At 49.0% G+C, this 17,640-nt stretch overlaps 1 protein-coding gene across 1 annotated transcript in view; it reads right to left on the bottom strand.

Moving 5' to 3' along the window:
- LOC138502971 (zinc finger protein 271-like) overlaps window positions 1-17,328 on the bottom strand; it is a 364,755-nt gene extending 347,427 nt beyond the window's left edge. Inside the window, exon 1 of the mRNA XM_069622378.1 lies at window positions 17,231-17,328. The gene's annotated coding sequence lies outside the window, so the exon portion shown is untranslated. The remainder of the gene's footprint in view (window positions 1-17,230) is intronic.
- Window positions 17,329-17,640: the final 312 nt, after the last annotated feature.

Raw genomic sequence — 17,640 nt, 5'->3', positions numbered from 1 at the left:
GGAATGCTTGCCACACTGTCCACCAAAGCCGCCCGCAAACTATATGTGATAATGATGATGTCGGTGGCAATGGTCCTGACCAAGAAGTGGAATTCGAAGGACCCGCCTCAAGAACACGAGTGGGTGGCTAAACTGTGGGCTTTGGTGGCAACGGAGTGGCTCACCTATGCGCTTCAGGGCATGCATTTGCGGTTTTACTCGGAATGGGCCGCCCTGTTGTCCTTCGTAAAGGCGGGAGCTCGCCGGGCCTGGTGCCCCAGGGCGATGGAGCTGTTGGGCATAGTTAGCCCTCAAGATGAATCGGACCTTCTTGGTTGAACTGTGCTACTTATTCTCGTTTTCCTATTTGTCGAACATGGCCGCTTAGAGAACCTGTAGAATCTGGGAGGGGTTTGGGGGGGGTGTTGGGGGAGGGGTGGGTTAATGGGGTTTTCGGAGGTTCTGTGTTTGTTTTTGGTTTTGTTCTTCCTGGTATTGCTCTTTGTTGTATGAATTACAAATGGTTAATAAAAACTTATTGAAAAAAAAAATGTATTAACCTGCAGTTCTGTATGCAAATTTATAAATTTACTATACTGCACACATTCTCCCGGTACATTGTACGGAGCTTTGTGACGGTAGAAAGGACGGTCCATTACAGTGCCATGTCTCCACCATTCCCCGTAAATTCCAACTGTGTTTACACTTCCTTTTGTTGGCATTCTACCCCACCCTCTGCAAATGCAGACATAAAGGACAAGACGGAAAGGAAACGCACTAAAACAGCACACCTTCTGCTCACTTATGCAGTTCTACATTCCCTGTTTTGCCCTTACTATGCCCTTTCACACTATTACTAGTTGTACGCACCCTCAGTGTATTGAAAGGTGTAACGGCCACAGGTGCACGCAGCAGTCAACCGCCACACAAACCTCAAAAGCTCACATTTCATTGACGCACTTCTTAGCAAACCAACTCTCCAGTAATCCGAGGTGACCCCCATGAGGGTTCTTCTTTTATTAATGTCTTTGCAGACGCAAAGACACATTGTGCCATGGGTTGAACAACACTTGCTACCGCTGTCATGTTTTGAAAAAAGGAAACACATGAAAAGGGCGTCTGGTGGCACCGTTTCAAAGACATTTTGCTTGTGTGGCACGTACAATCACAGTATCACCTACAAAACAGAGAGCAAGGCAGTGGGTTAACATATGACGCTACTAACACACAGTACATGGTCCATGAGGCAGCCACCTATGACGACATACTGTCTGCAAACTCTTGTCCTGTACGCTGCCACTAGTACTGGCTACTTACATCTACTCTTATTCCTCTTTCTTCTCAAATATATTGCACCTTACTGCGCGTGCCACACCTTCTACATTCCAATATACGGGTGGTGGACCACTACATAGTACAGCGACTGCAAACACCCTCATATTGCCTCCAATGCACTCCCCATCCCCAATGGAGTCTGCCTGCAGCTACCCCCCAATGAAGTGTAAGTGAGTAGCTGGGTCAAAGGTCCACATCGCAAAACTGTGATGGTAAAAAATCCTTCCATGTGCCAATGTCTTACTGCCCTCCCTCAAACAAGGCTGTGGCCAAGCCCTAGCCACTTAGGTACATGTGGAGGCCTATGGCACCCAAAAGCCTAGGCCTTGACCACAACCACTACAAGGCAATGGAGGCATGCATGGGAACATGGCGCCCCACACCATACTTGCCAAACGTACCACAGCCACCAACACACTGGTAACCCACTACGGCAACATAACCACCAGCACCCCTAGCCAACAGCGGAATGTCAGAAGGTATGGGTATAATAACTTATGCAAATGAGCAACGACAAAGGGAATTCACTCTTTGTACGGATGTGTGCAATTCACAAACCATTATCACAGTGGTCCCATATATGCCTGCATTGCGTTGCAGGTGTTGTGCCGAAGGCCTGCGCTCTTGAATACATGCAGAGGCCTACAGCCTCTGGCCATGCCCCCAAGAGCCGAGCCCTTGTACACTCCCACTGGAAGGCAATAGGCATGCATGAGAGCATGTGGCCACAGAGCTTTTCTGACTACAGGTTCGTATGGGTACACTAACGGACCCAAACAAGGCAACATTCTCACACCTACTTCCACCCAGTGGCCACAGTTAGGTCCAAGGGCCCTAGCCATGCACAAAAGTCAGTAGGAACTTTTCAGGCACAACACAACATAGTACACCGACTGCAAATATCCTCATATTTTCTCACTCCCCATCCCCAATACAGTCTGCCTGCACTGACCAAAATATGATAGTCGCCTGTGCAGCTACCCGCCAATGAAGTATATGAGATTAGCCGCGTGCATGGTGCATATAGCAAAATTGTGATGGTAAGAAATCCTTCCATGTAGCACTGTCACCCATTCTCAATTTCTTTCCATCATCTACAATCCAGTCCCCATTCCCAAGGTAGCGTCGACGCCATTGCCACACAAGGTACTCGCCTGATGACCTACCCGCAAATTGCCTCACTGCTCTCCCATGCTCTGCCCATGCACTCAAAGGCCTACGCCTTACCCACAACCACTACAAGGCAGGCAAGCATGGGAACATTTCGCCAAAAACACACAGCCATCAAACAATGCAGTCACCATAACCACCGGCAGCACTAGGCTACAGCACAACACGTTGTCAATTTCTTTGCATCGCCCTCTTTCAACCACCTGATCCTGCATCACGGCGTACCACAAGCCAATGAGACTTCGATCAGGGAAATGGGTTCTCGGAGCGTACCCAGATATCACTAATTTTTTTACACATACATTTCAGTTCTTTGCAACAAAAGTACTGGTTGGATTTCCACCAGACACACAAAAGCACGCTTTCTGACCCAAGCCCTGCCGCAAATTACGTGAAAATCTGTCCAGCCGTTCAGCCTGTAGCCGTGGGCAACGTTTTCCCCCATTCAGTCTATGAAAAAAAAAATGTGGGACAGCCCCTATAACTTTGCCCCCCCTGCACAAAACCACACCCAACTTGGTGAAAAAATTCAGAGCCAGCCATATACTTTTTTTGTACAGTTTGGTGATGATTCCTCCAGAGCGAGCGAAGTTATAAGCCGCTGGAAAAAGTGGTCTTCTTATGAGTTTAGCAACTTAACCATAACTACACAGCCGCTACCGCGGGCCGTGTAATAGAGATATATATAGAATAATGCAATCGAGACAAAAACATTCAGAAAACCGACAAAGGTAAACTCCACTCTCCATGCTTCCTGCTGTCATCGCAGAACTACTATTAATAACATTCATGCAGGGGCGTTTCATCAGGATCGAAAAAATTGCAGCCAAGAAATAGGTTTTGAAGCTGAATGTGCGCTTTCGTCCATGAGATTCAAAGCCAGAGGATACCCAGCACCCATGATTAGCCAGAGTCTTGAGAAGAATCCAACAATGCACAAGGACTGAGGTATTACAACCTAAACTGAGAAACTTATCCGAAAATAAAGCAACCACCAATATCATTACCCAGTACTCGACTGATGCACACAGTCTATATAGCATAGTGCAGAAGCACTGGCACTTATTGTGCAGGCATAAAGATATCAAACAACACATTTCCCCCAAACCCAAATGTGTTTACACGAGGGCGCCTACTATTAGAAATCTGCTTTGCCCCTCGTTCCTGAGCAGTGACTCATATCCAACAGGGAATGCTGCCAATTGGTTGTCACCATCACCTGGGTTCTACCAGTGTGGCACCTGTAATATGTGCCAACACGCACATAACAACTGTAACAGATTCACTTAAGAACATGGAGGGGAGATTGTTATCACAAACGTTATCAATTGCATACGTGGTCTATGCTGTCATATGCATCTGCAAAAAGATTCACATTCGGAGCACCATAAGAGAGCAGAAAATCTGTATTAGAGAACACCTGACAAATCTTAAAAGCCAGGTTTCCATACTACCACTTGCGCAACCCTGGCAGAAAGAGCCCCAGTTGCCTGACGAGAGATATCTAATTTATAGGATTACAGAAAGCCACCACCAATAAATGTGAGGGCAATCGCACACTCATTCTGCACCAAATGGAGTCCAGGCTTATATGTAAATGTTGAGGTACCAACAAAAGGTTTGAATACTGAACATGAAATGAATATGTTTCTTTAAATTAATAATTTTAGTGTATATTTAATCATGTGGCTCACACTGCTCTGCTCTGCGTTACTTAAACGACCCACGGTCTAACCTTTTACGTGACCATAGCAATACAAGTAGGAGTGCTGTATGCCAGTTTTGTACAACCATGTTCTTACACTACATGATTTTTGATATGATCATAGTATATTGACATGTGCTGTATGCCATGTCCTTACACTACATGATTTATGATATTATCATAGTATGACTCCTGCTGTAATACAGTATGCCTGCTGTATTAATGTGACGCAGGCCAATATTCACAGTTCTATCTCAAAGTGACGCAGGCTAATATTTACAGTTCTATCTCAAAGTCTCAAAGTGATGCAGGCCAATAATCACAGTTCGATCTCAATGGGGTGTAGGCCAATATTAACAACACTATCCCAAAGTCCCTATACAAGAAAAGGGAGAGCAGCTGAACCCTGCAATGAACCAGCTGAAAGCGAGAGAGTATACAAGTCCCTATATAAGAAAAGGGAGGGGCTGACCCATGCAATGTACCATCGAGCCTCCCTGCTCTTCCTCTGGCCCATATGCAGCCACCTCTTCTCCCTCCTTCTCTGCCTTTCTCCTGTTCTCCACAGATGAGGTTTCTAGACAAGTCCGATCTATGAAAGTCTCATCAAAACAGATTCTCCCCTACTCCAAAAAAACCCTCAAGGACCACATTGACTCCCTGGCTCCTGCTCTGGCTGACTTGTGCAACCACTCCTTCGCCACTGGAGTTTTTCCACCCCCCCTGAAGCACTCCCTTGTGCAACCTCTTCTTAAGAAACCCTCTGCCGACCCCTCCTGCCCGGCTAAATATTGCCCAATCACAATCACTCCCTTCCTGGGCAAGCTCCTGGTGAAACTGGCCATCTCCCAGCTTAATCTTCACACTGAATATGTTGGTTGTCTTCATTACCATCAGTCTGGCTTCAGAGCTGCCAGAAGCACGGAAACTGCTCTCCTGAACATCTGTGAAGACCTGCTCTCCAAACTTGACCCTAACACCCCCTGTGTCCTCATCTTATCTCTCCTCAGCCTTTGAAATGCTCAACCATGCCATCCTGCTCAACCGTCTCCATGATAACCTGGATATTACCAGTCAGGCCCTGGCGTGGTTGACTTCTTTCCTCTCTGACCGACCCTCTCAGGTCCAGCTTGGGTTCTTCCTCTCTGCTATCTTTTTCTCTACCTGTGGTGTTCCCCAGGGGTCTAATCTCTCTCCCTGGCTGTTCAACAACACCTGGCACTCCTTGCCCACCACATTGCCGCTCTCTGCCCCAACTTTCAGTGATATGAGGATGACACTCAGCTCATTTTCAGGCTACCCTCGGCCACCTCTTCTCCTTCTCTCATCACTGACTGTCAATCTGCCATCCAGGAGTAGTGTGCCGCCAACAACCTCTGCCTTAATGCCAGTAAGACTGAGATTCTCCTCGTCGGCACACCCACTCCCACCTTTCCTGTCACTCTCTGGCCGGCCTCCCTTGGCCCTCTCCCTGCCCCGACCTGCGAGGCAAAAAACCTATGGGTCATCTTCAGCTCCACACTCGCCTTCGCTCCACACATCTTTGACATCTCTAAGAAGTCACACTACCAGCTACACCTCCTCAGAGGTATTCTTCCTTTCCTCTCTTTCCCCCAGAAGCTCACTGTCTCCAGAGCTCTGGTTCTCTCTAGGCTGGACTATTGCAACAGCCTCTTTCTAAATCTGCCTGCCTCTACGCTCCGCCCTCTGCAACTCATTCAGAACAGGACTGCGAGACTGTCCTTGGCCTCACGACCTTGGATCGTTTCTCTCCAGGACTGAAATCTCTGCACTGGCTCCCGGTGGCTGCGAGGATCAAGTTCAAAACCCTCTGCATTGTCCACAAGGCCTTCTGGGGACGGGGTCCCCAATACCTTCAACTCTCTCTTCCCAAATATCTTCCTTCTCGAACTCTTCGCTCATCCGCCTCCAACTCCCTCAGGGTCAGTCGCTTATCCAAGCAACGAGTTGGCGGTAGATCTCTTTCTTCGGCTGGGGCCACCTTCTGGAACAGCCTCCCTGCCTCCCTGAAACTTGAGAACCATCTCCGGTTCCGGAAGCACCTCAAAACCTTTCTCTTTGCTTCAGCTTTCTCTCCTCCTCTCCCCTGCTGACCTCCTGGCTGAACCTTGAACTGCACTGGCTACCTGGCCACCATCTGATCTCGGGTCCAGGTCCCTCCCCCGCCAGTCACAATCACTTGCACTGCCTACCTGGCAATCCCCACACTTGGAGACTGTTTCTGTATCCCTACAGCCCCACTAACAGTACTTGACACCTGATACCGCACTTACCTTTGCACTTGCCACTTGCAGGCTGATACCTTTACTTATTGTATTTATTTTCTTTTCCATGTAATGCACTGCCCCCCGCTGCGCTTTCCACCTTCCCCCTTCCCATGCACTTGCGCAAGCTGAATGATAGCTGGCGTAGTAGGATCGTTATTTGTCCTCCCTGTGTTCCCCCTCCCTTTCTGTGTCACGCCTTAAAACGCTTGTGTATAGGCGCGTTATAAATGCTCTATCATATCATATCATCTGATAGCGAGAGATTATACAAGTCCCTATACAAGAAAAGGGGAGGGTGGCTGAACCATGCAATGCACCATCTGATAGCGAGAGAGTACACAAGCCCCTATACAATAAAAATTAGAGCAGCTGACGCCTGCAAACTACCATGTGATAGCGAGAGAGTATACTAGTACCTATACAAGAAAATGGAGAGCGGCTGAACCATGCAATTTATAATCTGATGGCGAGAATGCATACAAGTCTGTATACAAGAAAGAGAGCGGCTGAAAAATGCAAACTACCATCCGATAGCAAGAGAATATACAAGTCCCTATACTTTAAAAAACAAATAAGTAATTTACAAACCTTTTACTACAAAACATCAATAGATTTTCCAAATCATCAAATATATAATGTTCTGGAATTAAGAATTCTTCAAAGTGGTTACTTCCAGCCAAAATTGGACTACCCTGAATATAAGTGATTTGTGCCTGCCTAGTAGCAAAGAGGACCATTGAGTGTCTTTGGACATCGGTGTCGCATCTATTTGCAATATGTTCCGATATTGCTGTCTCGTTTCAGCCAGCACATCAGAGTCCATAAGAATATGTTGTATGGTTTCCGCTTAGTTAAGACAGAAACAACAATAATTCAGATCTGCTTTTAGTTGTTTTCGGTGTGTTAATACTTCTCTAGTCGGAAGGAGGTTAAGCCTCAAACACAAGAAATTTCAATGTAGTAGGTAGGCTTGATGCGCCAGAGAGCGCACTTTAGTGCGAAGGGCATTTCCCCAATCATGTCGTCTAAAGCAGTATTGAGCCATACCCCTAGATATTTGATCTTTTGTACTTGTGTCAACTTGGTTAGGCCCAAGTAAAGGGAACAATTCTCTTTACACTGCCCTTGCTGGTTAGAGAAAGACATTGGGCCTCATTACAAATCAGGCGGTCCGGAAATAACGGTGGCGGTAAACCCGCCTCCAACGTTGTTTCCGGACCGCCTGATCCCGACTCCTGCAGGCGGGGGTGATGTTCCCGCTAGGTTTGACCTGGCGGGTTTAACACCGCCTGCCTGCAGGCGGACGAGGAAACACCGGCAGCATTACGAGATGCTGCTGGTGTTTCCATGATCCCCATTCCCATTGAGTCCCATAGGACTCAATGGGAATGGGGATTAACACCATTCCGCCTCCGTGATTTCCGGGAAACCGGGGTTGTAATGCCCCGGTAATTCCGGGAATCACGGAGGCGGAATGGTAATACGAGTCCGGCGGTAACCGAGGCGGTTTTACCACCTCGGTTACCGCCAGACTCGTAATGAGGTCCAATGTTTGGGTTTTTGTGGAGTTGATGGTTAGCCCATTGATACCCAGGTAGTTGAAAAGTGCTTTTAGACTGTGTTGAAGACCAATCAATGTTTTGTCTAACAACACAAGGTAATCTGCATATATCATCCAGGGTATAGCAGTACCATTTAAGATAGGTGGAAATGTTCGTAGTATATGTTGGGATGTATTCAGATCAGAGATACACAAGCTGAACAGAAATGCAGCAAGTGGGCAGCCCAGTCTGTTCCATGTGTCAATTTTCTTGGATAATGCGCCGTGGTTAGATAACCTGACCTGAACTAACGTGTCAGAGTACAGCTCTTGAATGGCAGATATCAGGTTCGGTGGACAATTCCACATCTGTAGCTTCAGCCACAATCTCCGACGGTGGACACTGTTGAACGCTTGTTTTAAATCTATGAAAACAGCATAGATTTTCGTTTTTGCTCTCATAGCTTCCAGCTTTAGGAGATTTATTAGCAGAAGATTGATGATAGTTCCTGCGCCTTTATCTAATCCGGTCTACCTAGGATCCATTCTATTGGCTGGTTTTGCCCATTGTGTTAATTGCCTGAGCAGTACTCAAGCAAAGAGATTTCCCAATAGATCTTACATGGCAAGCAGAGGGCAGTTATTTGCAGAAGCGCTGTCTTCTTTTTTGACTATATGAATCAACGTCTCAGTTTTCCATGAAGATGGAATCTAGTTTGTGTCCATTATCGTGGAGAATAGGGAAGCGCAGAAATCAGCCCATGCTTCCGGATTTAGCTTCAAGGTATTGTTTGACAGCCCATCTGGCCCAGGTGTTTGTGAGGAATTAAGTGGTTTGATTTGCATCAGGATATCATCCTTATCTCATTCGATGTTCCATTTTGAAATTGTATTCTTTTTCTGTAAAGGTTCCTAGGATGGGGGCTTGGCAAACAGGGTGGCAAAAAGTCCCTATACAAGAAAAGGGAGAGCGGCTGAACAAAGCAAACTACCATCAGACAGCGAGAGAGAATGCAAGCCCCTATACAAGAAAAGGAACAAGTTACTTTCCTGTAACTGCTGTTCTCCAGCATGGGTCTGACATGGATTCACATGCTCATGAATATTCCCCGTCGTCAGGCTGGGAATCCTCGGTAAAAGAGAAACCAGTTTCACTTTCGTTTAATAACTGTCTTTCTCCTATAAACCAATCACTGAGCTCTGGGGCATACAGCCCCCCGCCAATTACTACCATCTCCCCAAGCTCCTCCTCTGGCAGCCATCTTCAGATTTGGTAGCATGTAAAGTGACAGTATGACCGAGAAGAGCCGCAGAGGGGCAAGAGGGAGGGTTTGCATGTGAATCCTTGCAAGGCTCAACAGAAGCAATTACTCTTACCTCCTCACCAGGCTCACCTTCAAGTGAACAGGTTGCGTAGCACTGCTCGGCCGACTCTAGACTCCTCCCTGGAATCCCCATCGACGCATTAGAATGTAGTGAAGGTGTGCGCAGACCTCCACGTAGCAGCCCTGCAGATGTCCCGCAGGGGCACACCAGATAGGAACGCCGTAGTTGCAGCAGCCACCCAGTGACAATGAGTGATGCACCCGGAGAGCCACCTGGAGATGGAAGCCTTGGACAGGGCCTTCCCATGGTTCACAGGACCAAAGTTCACAAAAAGCTGAGAGGTTTTTACAGACTCTTTGTGCGGGCCACATAAAACGTCAGTGCTCGAGCCACATCCAGCGAGTGCAAATTCCTTTCAGCCGGTGGCAAAGGCGTCAGAAAAAACACAGGCAACACCAAGTGCTCGTTGAAATGAAATTCTGACAGAACCCTAGGCATGAAAGAAGGGTGTGTCCGCAGCACCACCTTCGTCTCTTGGAAAGTCAAATAAGTTTGCTTGTAGGACAGGGCCTGGTTCTCACCTACTGTCCTGTCAGAGGTGATGGCCACGAGGAAAGCTGTCTTGCAAGACAAGAAGTTAAGTGGAACTTCCTGCATCGGCTCGAATGGGGCCCCCATGAGCCTAGTAAGCACCACATAGAGTTTCCACACCGGGGCAGGACCCTTCACCGGCGGGAACTAACTGAACTGTCCTTTGATGAACTCCTTCACTAGACGGTGGGACCAAAGAGAAAACTGTTGCGGAGTCCTGGTGTAATGGGAGACAGACGCCAGATGTACTTTGATGGAGGCGTGAGCCTGCACTGATTTAGCCAACAACAAGTACGGAAGGACTTGTGGGGCCGTGACCCTCAGAGGGTTAATCTTCTGCGACTTGCACCAAGTCGCGAAACAATTAAATTTTTGTCCTACTCTCTTTCCTTGGCGAGGACCTCCCTTCAGTCCACAGGCAGCTTGTAAACCACCAAATTCTAATGCTGCAGGAGCCAGGCCTTCAGGTTCAGCGATCAAGGGTAGTGGTGCAGAATTGCACCACCTTCCCTGGCAAGAAGATCTGCGGCCACTGCTGACTGGAGGGGACGCGGACATGCTAAGAAGGTTGGGGTACGATATTTGCCTCGGCCACGCTGGCGCGACAAGGATCATACTGCACCGGCTGAGTTCACTGATGACTCATAGTAGCAGTGACAACTGAGTGAATGCGTACAGGAACAGGCCTTCCCAAGGGAAGGAGAATGCGTCCCCCATGCTCCCTGGCTGGGGGAACCTGTTGGCGAACCTCTGGCACTTTGTGGCGAACACAAACAGAACGATATGGGGACTGCCCCACCTGAGGAAGAGATTGTCCACTTGATCCTGCCGAAGCTCCCACTCGTGGCAAGAGCGCAGCTCCCTTCTGAGGGAGTCGGCGACAGTATTTTTGACTCCCGACAGGTAAAAAGGAATGAGGAACATCCCAGGGTGATGGCCCAGTGCAACAACTCCTGTGCCTCTCTGGAGAGCGCTGGGGAGCTGGTGCCCACCTGCTTCCCGATGTAAAACATTGTGGTGGTATTGTCCAAGAATACCCTCACCACTTTGCCCGTGAGGGACGGAATAAAAGACTTGAGGGCCCAAAACACAGCCCATAGTTCCAGTACACTGAAGTATAGCGCCTTCTCCCCCGGCAGCCACAGGCCTCTGGCATGGAGAGGACCAGTTTGTGCTCCCCACCGCTCCGGGTAAGCGTCCGTAGTGACAGTCTCCTGGTATGGGGGACTCTGGAAGTCTGTGCCCCCGGCGATGTTGGAGCGCACGCCGCACCACCTTATCACTCAACATAACTCCTCGTCGAGCACGATCCTGTCCTTGAAGCTTCCGGACACCTGGGGCCTCATTACAACCCTGGCGGAAGACCATGGTGCTATTAGCACCATGGTCCATGCCGGTAAGTTACCGACTCCGCCATGGAGAAAGAGGGAGTTACCACCCCATTGCAAGGTTGGCGGGGCGGTAATTCCCCCTTCCTCCATGGCCCTTCCTCAATCCCATTTTTGCCCCATAGGGCTCAATGGGAATGGGGAAGGCGCTAAGTACGGTGCCGCACCAACCGTTAAGGTCGGGTCCCGCAAAGGGACCTCGTAATTAGGCACTAATAGGTTAACGGCGCTGCAGCCTTTTATGGCGCCGTTAACCATTAGCGCCTGGGTCGTAATGAGGCCCCTGGATCCAACGGGAGTCCAAGAATTCCTGGAGCGGTCACAACCGCAGCCTGCAGAGCCGGATCAGGAAGATACATGACAACATCATGCCGAGCATCAACTGGATGCCTTACCGTGGTGATCTTTAGTGCGAACAAGCATTGCACCTTGCCCAAAATGGCCGCTATCCTCTCCTCCGACAGAGCACCAGGCAGGATACCGTGTTGAGCCTGGACCCCAGGAACAGCGCGTGCTGCGATGAGTCAAGCAGGATTTTGCATAGCTCACCGAGGACCCCGGATCTGTCAGCAGCCAGACGGTCCTCTCCCTGTGATCGACAGTGGTGTCCCTTGACTTGGCCCGGATGAGTCAGTCGTCGATGTATGGGTACACATGAATTCCCTATAGCTGAAGACAGTCGCCACCGGAGCCAGGCACTACGTAAAGACTCTGGGTACCGACTTCAGTACGAAGGGGAGAGCCTTGACCTGGTAGTGCTTCCCTTGTACGAGGAAGCGCAGGAACTTGCAATGTTTTTCGTAAATGGGGATGTGGAAGTACGTGTCCTCTATATCCAAAGACGACAAAGTCTCCCTCCTCCAGTTGGCCGAGCACATGCTGCAACGTGACCATACTGAATTTCTGGGACTTGATGTATTTGTTGAGTAGTCGTAGATCCAGAATGGGCTTCCAGCCCCCGGTCTTCTTTCTTACCAGAAAGTATCTTGAGTACACTCTGGAGCCACAGAGTCGCTTCACAACTAGCTCTAAAATTTGACAGAGGGCTCCCGCGCCATCACCGTCAACTGCTTTGTCCCACCAGAGAAGGTTGAGGTCGTGGGTTAGTGCAGAAAGTTTACCCAGTGGGTTTCTCACCACCCGAAGCCGACAAAGATGTCCCGAGGACACTGACTGAGTGAAGATCCGAGGTCCATCCCATGGTCGAGTCCTGATCGCCAAAGCTATCCCGAGGTACATGCTGCGGCTGCAGCACCGACAGGCCGGAGGACCACCGAAGCAACTCCCGACACGACACCCGCTGCCATCCGACATCCATCAATGAGTCTTCTATGCGGCACTGAACACTTTGCATCAAGACAGACCGCATGCCTCATCTTCCCAGACCTTCCTCGAACGATCATCGAAGAGCAGCATGAAGATCGAAGCTGCTGTCTCGACGCCAGAGTTTCACTTTCATTCGAGGAATCTCAACACCCTGTGACTACTGCTTTAAAGGGATCCATCGACGAACCGTCAAAAAAACTCTTCTATCTCAGGTACATTGGGCTGGTCGAACTTTCTGACCAGGAAGCAAGACTTATTTAACAATAATGGACTGGGCTTGTTAATACTTTTATTACAGGTTGCCCAGGTGGGTGGGAATCCTCACTCAGAATTGTGTCTTAGTAGCTAAAGAAAGCATTCTGCCATTGCAAAAAGTGATATAGAAATGCCAATACCGTCCTAGTAATTGAAGTCACCTCAGGGTGGAGGAAGTGTGTATGAAACATCACTAACAAGTATCCACTTGCTTATCTTGATTTTGAGAAAGTGTTATGAATTGTATTTTTATTGTTGCACGTTGCCCTTTTTAAAGAATGCTTATTTAAAATTGACTGTTGAATAAATAATTATTTTACTAGAAAACTGTGAGTGTAAGTGTTATTTGGATACTTGTATGTGTGGATTTATTTCGATGCTGCAGCTCACATGTACCCCTCTTGAGATATGTGTGGCTGCTCAGTCACTCTACCGACTTGTGTAGTGCAGACCCATACCAATAAGTGGGTTACCTAATACCAAGAGGACAAGACTGGTGTAGTCTCCCACAGGGTTACTGCATACAATCGGTTACATGTAATAATGTCCCCTCAAAAATATCGCCATGCAAAAATGTCGCCTAAAAATGGCCGTTTTTTGAGGGGACATTATTGCATGGAACATGCGGGGGGCCACCCCCGCAACCCCCATTCCCTTTTTTTCATTTTTTTGCTGCCCCTGTCCCCATATATATGGTCACGCATATAATATCGCCACAACCTTTTCCTGGCGATATTATATACGGCGACCATATATATGGGTATAATATTACCTGATACCATACAATCTTGCCTAACGCAAATCCCTATACAAGACAAGGGAGAGCAGCTGAACAAAGCTAACAACCATCTGATAGAGAGTATACAAGTCCCTATACAAGACAAGGGAGAGCAGCTGAACAAAGCAAACTACCATCTGATAGAGAGTATACAAGTCCCTATACAAGACAAGGGAGAGCAGCTGAACAAAGCAAACTACCATCTGATAGAGAGTATACAAGTCCCTATACAAGACAAGGGAGAGCAGCTGAACAAAGCAAACTACCATCTGATAGAGAGTATACAAGTCCCTATACAAGACAAGGGAGAGCAGCTGAACAAAGCAAACTACCATCTGATAGAGAGTATACAAGTCCCTATACAAGAAAAGGGAGAGCGGCTGAACACTGCAAAATACCATCTGATAGCGAGATAGTATACAAGCCCCTATACAAGAAAAAGAAGAGCGGATGAACCATGCAAAGAATGACACCTGGAAGCACTTTTGTACATTACCAGCAAGATTATTGCATGTAATGTAATTGCTAAAGTAAATCAGGAGGAAAGAGAATAAGTATTGCTCCAGTGTCACTTTGGACTTAAAAAGGGTTTATCCAAATTTACTAACATTATGATTTTGAGATTTTTAGCAAACAGAACTGTGCTTTCAGAGTTTTTAGATCCGCATTCGATAGAGAGCGCATTTGGGCTAAAATGGCAGCAAAACATTAAGGGATCACCTACTTCATTGTGAATTAAAAATGGAGGGTGCGTTTGGATTTAGAGGGAACGTGGCTGAGAATCTTCAGATCGACTCAGGGGAAAATAGGGCGTGTCTTAGCCCTCCTGTTATTTAATATTTACCTGATGGACTGGAGGCCGGGAAGAGCAGGAGCGGCCAGAAGGGGGAGGGGAAGAGCAGGAGTGGCCAGGGGAGGAGCAGGAGAGACAAGGGGGGGGGCGTCTTAGCCCTCCTGTTATTTAATATTTACCTGATAGACGGGAGGTCTGGGAGAGCAGGAGCGGCCAGAAGGGGGAGGGGGGAGAGAAGGAGTATCCAGGAGGGAGCAGGAGTGGCCACGGGGGTATCATAGCCCTCCTGTTATTTAATATTTACATTATGGACTGGAGGCCGTGGAGAGCAGGAGTGGCCAGAAGAGGGAGTGGGAGAGAAGGAGTGGCCAGGGGGGGAGCAGAAGTCGCCAGGGGGTGTCTTAGCCCTCCTGTTATTTAATATTTACCTGGTGGACTAGAGGCTGGGATGGCTCCCCTTACGCTGCCGGGTGATGCAGCGGATTTAGTACTAATGGACTAGGCCCAGATCTGCCTACAGTGGCTGCAGAACACGGGGTCTACTTATAGTGCTGCCAATGAAAGGAAATACATATAAATACATATGCTGCTACGTAATAAAGATCAGATCCTTCTAGTTTCAGGGGGAGAATTGGAAAAGAGCGCACACAAGCAGTAGATGAATATATATAGCTGGGAATATTTGTCAATAATAAGAAGCACATCAAGCGGTTACGCCGGTAAATGATAAATAAGCTGCACCCACCTATGGGCACAATAAAGGGGTTCCAGGCCCTTGAAATGTGGGGGTTCTAAATTGACCCAAGAGATGGCTCTTATGGGAGCTAGGAAGTGGCAATGGATGAGCACATAGAGGCAGGATAGGGTGAGCAGGAGCAACCACGCGAGAACAGGAGCGGCGAGGAGTTCAGGGGGGGCAGGGGTGGCCATGGGCAGGGCTTCAAGTGGGCCTGGGCCAGCCGAAATCTCGCTTTGAGGCGGGGCCCTGCAGGGGCTCACTAGTCTCCCCTGGCAGCCCAGCCACTACATGACAAGGATTGTTTTTTTAAAGCCTGAAGCACTCGCTTGTGTGTGAGAGCTTCAGGCTTCAGAAATAAATGCCTTTCATCCATAATGGTGGCGACGCACCTGCGAGGCATCCCTTCAAACAAGAGAGGCCTGTAGGCCGCCGCCACCACCATTATGGAGAGAAACGTGAAGCCGCTGGCAGCAGAGTCCTTGTTTTCTAAATCCTGAAGCTCCCGCACCTTCGCAGGAGTTTCAGTCTTTAAGAAAAAGGCCTCAGCTTCCAGCGGCCTCACCCTTTCAGCCTTAATGGTGACGCTGCCACTCCCGACTGCAAGGCAAGTCTATGGAAAATAAATGCAGAGAGCAGCACCCTCTCCCCATACCTGCCTACATTTGAAAATCAAAATTCCTGAGATGTATGCCCCGCCCAGTCACACAAAACTCCGCCCATTTTCATATGGCTCTGCCCACATGTCAAAAAGGTAAACTCTGTTGCAATGTGATGTGACGTCAGAAATTTGCAGTTCAAATTGAAATATGCATATTTCATTAAATTGGCTTTTCACAACCACCCAAATTGCATAGGACAAAAGGCATTCGCACATGTAAACTCCAAGAACCAATACAGAGGATTTCCCTGAATTTTACAGTACCGAAATTGGACATTTCACTTTAGTTGTTTTTCATCAGGTTATTTAGTGCAGTGGTGAGTTAAAAATTAGTCGTACCCTCGACTTGAGCCCTGGTAACCTTGGCAAACAGAATGATAGCAAAATAAGCGCGCGTTCGCATTGAAACTCGACAAAAAAGAATGAAAAGTGAAGCAAAACAAATGTGGGTTATTTTGCTTCACCTGCATTCATTTTGCCAATTTGCTAGCAACGTTAAAAGCATTAAAAAGAAAAAGCAGTCAGTAAAAGCTGCCCCCACCCCAGCAACAGGCTCATAGGAGGCACATTCGTGCCGTTTCCGGGTCTGCGCAAACCTCCACCCGATTGGCTACCAGGAGCGGTATTTTGCAGCCAATCGGATGGAGGATTGGACTGATCCGGAAACTGCTGCGAAAACCCTGAGACTCGAGGGTCTTCCCCGGAGACCTGGAGAAAAGGCTAAAAACCCGGAGTTTCTGGCCAAAACCCAGAGGTTAGGCAGGTATGCCTCTCTCCCATGGGGAAGGGAGGCTGATCTCTACAAAAGGCAGCCACCCCTCCCCTTAATGAGCCCTGGCTCATTTACCAGTGTCACTAAAGGCACTGGCCAGAGGAGAGCAGGAGTGGCCGTGGGTGTGGGGAAGGTCTGCAGCGGCCTGGCAGAGAGCAGGAGCGGCCGGGTGGGGGGCAGGAGTGGTGGGGGGTACAGGAGTGGCCACGAGTGGCCGGTGGAGGGAAGGAGTGGCGGGGTGAGGTAGTAGGAGTGGCCAGGGGGAGAGCAGCAGTGGCTGGGGGGGTGCAGGAGTGGCCAGGGGGGATCGCAGGAGTGGCGAGGGGGAGGGGGCAGTAGTGGCCAGGGGGAGGGGGCAGGAGCGGCCAGGGGGAGAGCAGAAGTGGCTGGGGGTGCAGGAGTGGCCAGGGGGGAGAGCAGGAGTGGCCTGGGGAGAACAGGATTGACCATGGGGAGAGCAGGAGTGTGAACATATGAGGAAGAGGCTTGTGGAGCTGACACCCTCTGTCCTAAACCTCTGGGAAGGGGATATATTAGCTCAGAACTCAGAATAAAGGCTAGAATGGGGGGAATAATAAACCTCTCACCTCCGACTCACGGAGAAGGGGAAACCGGGCCTCTCTGACACCCTCGCAGGCCAAGGGCGAGACACGAGGCAGTGTCTCCTGTGCGCATGCTCAGAAACGGACACCCAGTACTGCGCATGCGCCTACCCTATGAGAGGCCTCTCTCCGCTCTGCGCATGCTCCTGGCATGTGAGGGGCCGCCTGTCTACTCTGCGCATGCGTGTGCTTTCCTGCGCGTGTCCGACCTGACCAATCAGGACTTGTAATACACAGGGGTGCACTCATGAGCACATTTAATGACCGCCATCACTCACCCCATCATCACAGGAGGTGGGAGCAGGTGCTGCGGGGTTCCCTGCGATCAGTAAAGCATTGGGAAGGTGGGAAGGGAGGGGGGGGGTAACTTTACACATTCGTTTCCAGGAGGCTTC

Source organism: Ambystoma mexicanum, chromosome 11 (genome assembly GCF_040938575.1).
Source record: "Ambystoma mexicanum isolate Mex_15411 chromosome 11, UKY_AmexF1_1, whole genome shotgun sequence".
Lineage (NCBI taxonomy): Eukaryota > Metazoa > Chordata > Amphibia > Caudata > Ambystomatidae > Ambystoma > Ambystoma mexicanum.
The sequence above is the reverse complement of the archived record's forward strand: the minus strand, read 5'-3'. Positions and strand labels throughout refer to the sequence as shown.